The following is a 7,478-nucleotide window of genomic DNA, read 5'->3' on the forward strand; positions in this document are numbered from 1 at the left end:
TTAAGTATCTTGGGGTCGTGTTCACGAGTGAGGGAAGGATGGAACAGGAGATTGACAGGCGGATTGGTGCAGCTTCTGCAGTAATGCGGTCGATGTACCAGTCTGTTGTAGTGAAGAAGGAGCTGAGCTGTAAGGCGAAGCTCTTGATTTACTGGTCAATCTACGTTCCGACTCGCACCTATGGTCATGAACTTTGGGTAATGACCGAAAGGGCAAGATCCTGGATACAGGCGGCCGAAATGAGCTTTCTCCGCAGGGCGGCCAGGCGCACCCTCAGAGATAGGGTGAGGAGCTCAGTCACCCAGGAACTTAAAAAAGGAAGACCTGAACTGCATGGGTGATGGTCAGAAACTGAGCTAGACTGTCTCACTGCATGAGTAGCTTGGTTTTCATGAGGATTCAGAGAAACCCATCAGTAAGACTGAATCTACAGGGCCTGAGTGCACAGTGTAGAGAACGGTGCCACCTTCACCTGGCTGTTGTCCTGTGAGGAAAGATGCTACACTGAGATGATTCCCATAGTTCTGCATCAACAGGATGCTGTTACAGTAGGTTCCATCTACACAGGTACGAACCCTTTAGGCCAGTGATAAGCCAGCTGACTGGTGCCAGTGAGTGATTCACGTCTCAAAAGGGTGAGTGACTCTGCTCAAATACAGGACTGTAGTTTTATATATGGATCAGCTTCATTCTGACCAATACTGAAAAATGCATAGATCTGTACCAACACCGATACTTGGTATCATATCAGGACATCTCTAACGAGGGATATGATAGATTACACGTTGGTGTCTGACAGCCTGTCTTCGATCAAAACCCACTTCCATGGTGACATGGTCTGATACATGGATGTACATTAAGGCTGACTCTATTTAGAAAAAGGACAACAAAAGCCATCAGGAAGCTAACAAAAATGTGAGGAACTGTAAATGAGAGGAATCTCTGGCAGTCCCAGGCAGCACACAAACGGTCAACCTGTTGGTAAAGTCAGCCATAACCATGTGTCAGAAAAAAAACCTGCCTATAGGAGCATTGTTCCAACAGAAATCCAAGTCTCCTGTGTCATTATTCTGACAAATCCATGTGGCAGCCCAACGTTATGTACTGCCAGTTTAAATAGTGCATCACATACAGCTGTCTTTCATTGATTTTTACATGCTCAGAAATATCATCCTGTCACCCTTTTGCACTTAAACACAGATGTTAATGTGGTCAAAATCATCAGTGATATTCATGCCAGTTGCTTTTCTGACAGTCTGGGCTATAAAGATATTTTAAAAAGAAAGAAAGAAAAGGAAGGAATAGTGGAACAGTCGCACTGAAGAGCTGACTGACAAAATCATAAGTCGGGTACAGCCTTAGAAAAAAAGCTGGAAAATGCATACCGTAATTTCCGGACTATTGAGCGCACCTGAATATAAGCCGCACCCACTAAAACAAAAAAACAGTTTGTACATAGCTACAGGTGTCCACGTTGTAACATGAGATATTTCGACAGCCAGATCGATCGCCTTTAACTTGAAAGCTGCATCATATGCATTTCATCATGTTTTCCATGATGAAGGTGTGTGCATGAAGAGAAGAAAGTAGCAGCTTATATTCTGGAAATTAAGATAGTTCCTACACTGCAGCAGGAGTTTAATTTAAAACATAACATTCACACTTCCTGTTGTGTGCATCTTTTTGAATCCAGAATATTTCCACAGCCCAGACTTGTTTCTGATGGGAGAGTTTGTGTGTATTTGTCTTGGCTGCTACAGGTCAAGGCCACTCCTCATAAACTCCCATCTATCTGAGACAACTCAGAGACACGAGTGTGAGACACTGCATCATACCCCCCCGACTGCACCACAGTTTAAGAATTACAACAATCACTCATAATCATTGCAAACCAAACTGTAATTGAAAACAGAATTCGGTTCATGGTCCAGCCCTACCACAGACAGCTATTACGAGATACAAAATGAACATGAAGGACATGACTCCCACGAAGCAGCCAGAGAGACGAAGGGCGACCACAAAGACATTACTAAAACAGTTCAATTGACCACAAGGAGATGTCAAACTACCAGTAGGACTCTGACTACAGACACCAATCCTGCGCTGTCTGTGGCCTTTTATCACCCCCTTCAGTCTATGAGGGCCGGGTGACCTTTGACATGTCTGAGCCTGGGACCCTGGTGTCTCAGTCTGTCACTGGGTCTGAAGAGGGCCCACAGAACTCAAACAAGCTGTGCAGTGGAAAACTGTCATACAATAACCAGCACAGAAATAAGTTCATGTTGACTTTCCCTTTAAGTTTGGGACAAATGCAGAGGGTGTTGACCCCCAGGGCTCTTAATAAACACAAGCTTCAAGCTCCTGAAAGCTGCCTGACACTTTTACATTTCTGTCTGCTTCATCATTGCCCTTCACATTTCCCCCTCACCCCCTCTCATGCCAAATCCCCTGAAAATAATGCTACAGCAGGACGGTCATCCTCCAGCTCCGGCTCCTTCTCCCGCTCCGTCTCTGAGCTTCTTTTCTGGGCGATAGATAAGAGCGCTTTTGAGAAGGGCCGACTCTGTGTGGATTCACATAACTAACCTTCAGATTAGTCACCACCAAACCAATTACTGTTTCTGGGAGGAAGGATGAGATGCCAGTAGTCATATTAGAGCTCTGATATCCTAGCAGCAAGGAAACATGCTGACAAAGCTCTTTAATAGCCACTGGAGTGGAAAATGCACTCTCTTTCTGCTCGCAGACAACACAGAAGCAAAGTTGTTGAACTCGGAACAAAAATAATGTGGTAGAGCAGCAAACATTAGCATTAATTAGTCATTTACAAAAAAAATTTGGAATGTATTTCCTGTGCTGTGATAAGAAGGGTAAGTAAAACAGGGTGCAAACACAAATCAATCAGATTAATCGACTGAGTGTTATTAGGGGATACATTCCCTAGTGAATGATGAAATGAATCAGCAACAGAAGTGTTTTCCCCTCCTGTTAATCAGGTGACCTCTTCCAAACCGGACATTTACTGCCAGGGTTCTAAAATATACAGTGGGTACGGAAAGTATTCAGACCCCCTTAAATTTTTCACTCTTTGTTATATTGCAGCCATATGCTAAAATCATTTAAGTTCATTTTTTTCCTCATTAATGTACACACAGCACCCCATATTGACAGAAAAACACAGAATGTTTGACATTTTTGCAGATTTATTAAAAAAGAAAAACTGAAATATCACATGGTCATAAGTATTCAGACCCTTTGCTCAGTATTTAGTAGAAGCACCCTTTTGAGCTAATACAGCCATGAGTCTTTTTGGGAATGATGCAACAAGTTTTTCACACCTGCATTTGGGGATACTCTGCCATTCCTCCTTGCAGATCCTCTCCAGTTCTGTCAGGTTGGATGGTAAACCTTGGTGGACAGCCATTTTCAGGTCTCTCCAGAGATGCTCAATGGGGTTTAAGTCAGGGCTCTGGCTGGACCATTCAAGAACAGTCACGGAGTTATTGTGAAGCCGCTCCTTCGTTATTTTATGCTTGAAATTCAAACTGTATACACATTTCCTTGGCATTAACTCAGTTTTAGTTTTATAGTAAAAAATTAGCCCCAGGTTCACGTTTCACCTGCAATGTACCTGTAACATCCTTATAAAGGTTGGCAAGTAGCCGTCTGTCGGGGGAAATATTATAATCAGTGTGTGTTGCCAACAGCTATGGCTGAAATCAGAGTCATACTATTTAAACAGTCCATCTGTGAAACTTAAGTACATCAAAATTAAACAACCATTCCAGTTATTTAATATTTGTCTCTATACATCAGAATATTTCAGGGTTTCATCAGCCCTCCAAATGAAATCATCACTATTTGTAAACTACAAAAGAAAATGGGACTCACTGCCAGTCATACATTAAACAAGACACTACAATGAAACACTGATTTAAAACAACCTCTGAACCACTCAAATGTAAACAAGACAAAAATGCACATTAAACACTTATTAAACTACAAAGTCTCCATTTTGACCTTCCTGTTCTCTCTCCCTCTCTGCAGACATCCGTCTCTCCTGCTGCTGCCTCTCTTTTTCTGACAAGAAAGCTTGGTACTACATATTTCAGTATTTGAAGGTCTAACTTGAGATAAGCCCCACCTTGTGGCAAGCAATTAAAAAGTATGAATGGAAATGAATTGTTTATCTTAACAAGGCATCGAGGGCAGGTGAAAAGCAGCAGAGCTACAGAGCTGAAAGGCGACATCATCACCAGACAAGGAACAAAATTCAGGGATTTGACATGCCGACAATGAAAGCTACGTATGTATGGAAGTTATTGCTCTGTAGTGGGTTGTTTGGCTTCCCACCATCAGCGTTTTTACACTTGATGAGGTCCTCTCTGCTATCTGCTGAGAGATAGCAGGTGTCAATGGAAACCAATTTAAGGCATCCAGAGCAAAGCAAGTTATTAACCTGCCTGCCAAAGAACTGTATCTCCCCCTCTCTCGTCTCTGTATTTCAGGAGGAGGAAGCTGAAAGAAAGAGAGACAGGATAGAAAGACTTAGGGGCTCAAACAGCAGTTTAAGAAGTAGATTAGTCGTTTGACATTCTGCCTTTTTAAATGCTCAAGGCTGAAACACTAAAAGCTTCCTGGAGGAGAAGGATACAAAGGCAGACATCTAGAGGATGGAGAGAAATCCTTCAAACAGCAGTGAAAGGTCTCAGTGTTGGCAAAGCACATCTGTGTCCCCACACAACTCACAAATGTAACTTGTGTCACATCCACATCAGGAATGAGGCTGTACAATCAGATGACGTTTTACACAACTCTGAGTATTCAAACAAATAACCCGAACGGAGAGACACTGTATCTGGTCTGTATCTTACATCCCTCGTTTCCAGCAAACACATTCAGGACCAGTCACCATCTCAGGGTCGATCCAGTCGATCCATATTGTCTCAGTGTCTGGCAAAGCACTAAATATATATCTCCAGGTGCATGACTTATACAATCACGAAGCGTGTTACTGAAATAATATGGAGAATATGTATGTACAGTAACTATACATAACTCCAACCAAACTACAAGTCAGTCAGCAGTGTAGTGGTTAAAAATAAACAAGGTTCCAGAGGTAATATGTAATAGAACAGTATGTAGTTTATATATAGATATTATTTGTAATAGTTATGTAAGGCTGAGCTAAGTGTGTACGAAAGCTTGATCTGTTTCTGGTGCAAGCAAGAATATCTTGGGCTGTGTCCCCCTTGTTTAACCTATGGGTCAACATCCCGAGTGACTTCCTCCTCAGACAGGGAATGGACATACTGTAGCTGTAGCCTTATGTGAACTGTTCGTGTGCTCTGTTCAGATTTAGAAAAAGGAAATGTGCGCTAGGTCAATGCGACCTAGAAGTTCATGTACTGGACAGTTTAGACAACGCTCGGAAGAAGATGTGTGGAGCTGGCATGGGACCGCGTCTTCATGGCTCAGGCCATGGAGGGTTGTGTGAGTACGAGAAGATAAAAGGCGAGGATAGCTGGGAAGAAGAGAAGAAGAGAGGATGACGATGCCACTGTGAAAAGTGTTCCGGGGACCCAGGCCTAGGTGGGGAAACGAACTCAGGACTATGAACTCTAACTGACGGTACCTCATGACAGCAACTGACTGGACTGACTGGCACTTTGACAATCTTCTTATTTAATACTTTATCACATTGCAGGAGGAGTGACTCTGGTCTTCGTTCTCTGTTCCCTATCAGATTGTCTGTTTCACTACTACTCTGTTCAGAATAGTTGTAATATTAAATGGTCATTTAAATTGGGATGATTTGTCTGAATTAATTTAGTCGGCATCACACTCTAGCCACGACAGCAGAAACGACATTCACAGGCTACCAAGCACTCAGAGAACTCAACGAGTCCCGCAGATGCCGTTCCATCTCCTCACCGGCTTCGAGCCAAACTGCCTTAACTCTCCCAGTATTTTCAGAACAGCTGCATACACCTGTCCATCTCACCTCACACTTTATTTGTTTATATAATTATTACCAAGTGTCACTGTGTGTGCACGGGCAGAGAAACAAGAAGGGTCTCAGTCTAAAACCTTCACAGTAAAAACCTCCAGGCATTCAATTAACAAGCAAACGAACAGCAGTAAAGATTTGATGTTTGTTTAAATGAAAATAATGCTGCTGTTTTTAATCATGTGTTAACCTATACCAAGCAGTGCTAGAGGGAACAAATGACCTTTAAACACCTTCAAAACACAAGTTAATGTGGATGTTTGTGTCTCTTCTGCAACTACAGTAAAGACGTGAAATATTCAGAAGCTGTTTCACATCAGAGTTCATTTAGAGCCAAACAAACAATATTTAGAGCTCAATCAATCTTTCTACTTTAAATGTAGACCCTGAAGCAGCTGTAATTCTCCAATCAGCCTCAGCAGTCAGCGCTGTCTCTTTCAATGTCTCACAACAACCCAGAAAACCTTGAAAACCCAAAACAAAAGCCACATCACATTAAAGCACCGCACAGCCCCATCTCACTCTACACACTCCACTCTGTGTAATCAACATTAATACTGACAGAGCAACCGACTGCCTCACATTCCCTGTAAAAGCCTGTAAATCTTCCAACAAAACCGCAGCATCAGCCAACAAACACCTCAATTTTTGTTGCTGTTATTAACATGAATATTGACAGATTCTCCCAGCGAGGTGCATCCAGCTCGCTGCCAGCCACGGCCCCTCATCCATTCTCCTATCCTCCCACTGCACACATCATCTGTTCTGGGCTCCTGAGCAATACATCACTGTGGCGGAGTGCAGAAAAGCTCTTTAAGTTGCATTTAAGTTGCATAAACACAACGTCGCCCGGGCACCCACAGGTTGCCGGTGATGGATGGGGGCCACACAAAGAACAGAGAGGCTAGGATTCTTCTAGGACTTGATGACAGAGTAGCACCACCCGATCACCATTACTCTCCACTTCTAACTGCAGAGGCCACTCTGGCTGCCACTAATGCAGAACAATGCTGGCCTGGAGAGGTCTGTGCTGGGAGAAGTGGTTGTCTATAGGTCTACAGCCCGACTGGGATGTTGAATGTGACCAGTACTGCACCCGAGTACTACCAGCTTATGCTACTTTATACTTCCATCTCTACATCTCATTTGAACCGAGAAACCTCTGCCAGTGCCCAGTGAGTTATGAATTGAGATGCACATCAGTGAATGAATGAAGAACAGCAAGAGGACCGAGTACGGAAAGACTTCAGAAAGGAAATCCAGCTGAAACCATAAAGGTATTCATGGTACGTGCTACAGGTTGACATTTTAACACCAGGAAACTCTGAAGACAATATTTTTAGAGTCAAGTACCCGCTCAGTGCACACGCTCATGTAAACATTCACAGGTTAGTATGTCTCACTCTTCCCTTCTCGGGTTTCCAGCAGATTCAACCACCTGAAGAAACTGTGGTTACCATGACAACAC

Source organism: Monopterus albus, unplaced genomic scaffold (assembly GCF_001952655.1).
Source record: "Monopterus albus unplaced genomic scaffold, M_albus_1.0 scaffold121.1, whole genome shotgun sequence".
NCBI lineage: Eukaryota > Metazoa > Chordata > Actinopteri > Synbranchiformes > Synbranchidae > Monopterus > Monopterus albus.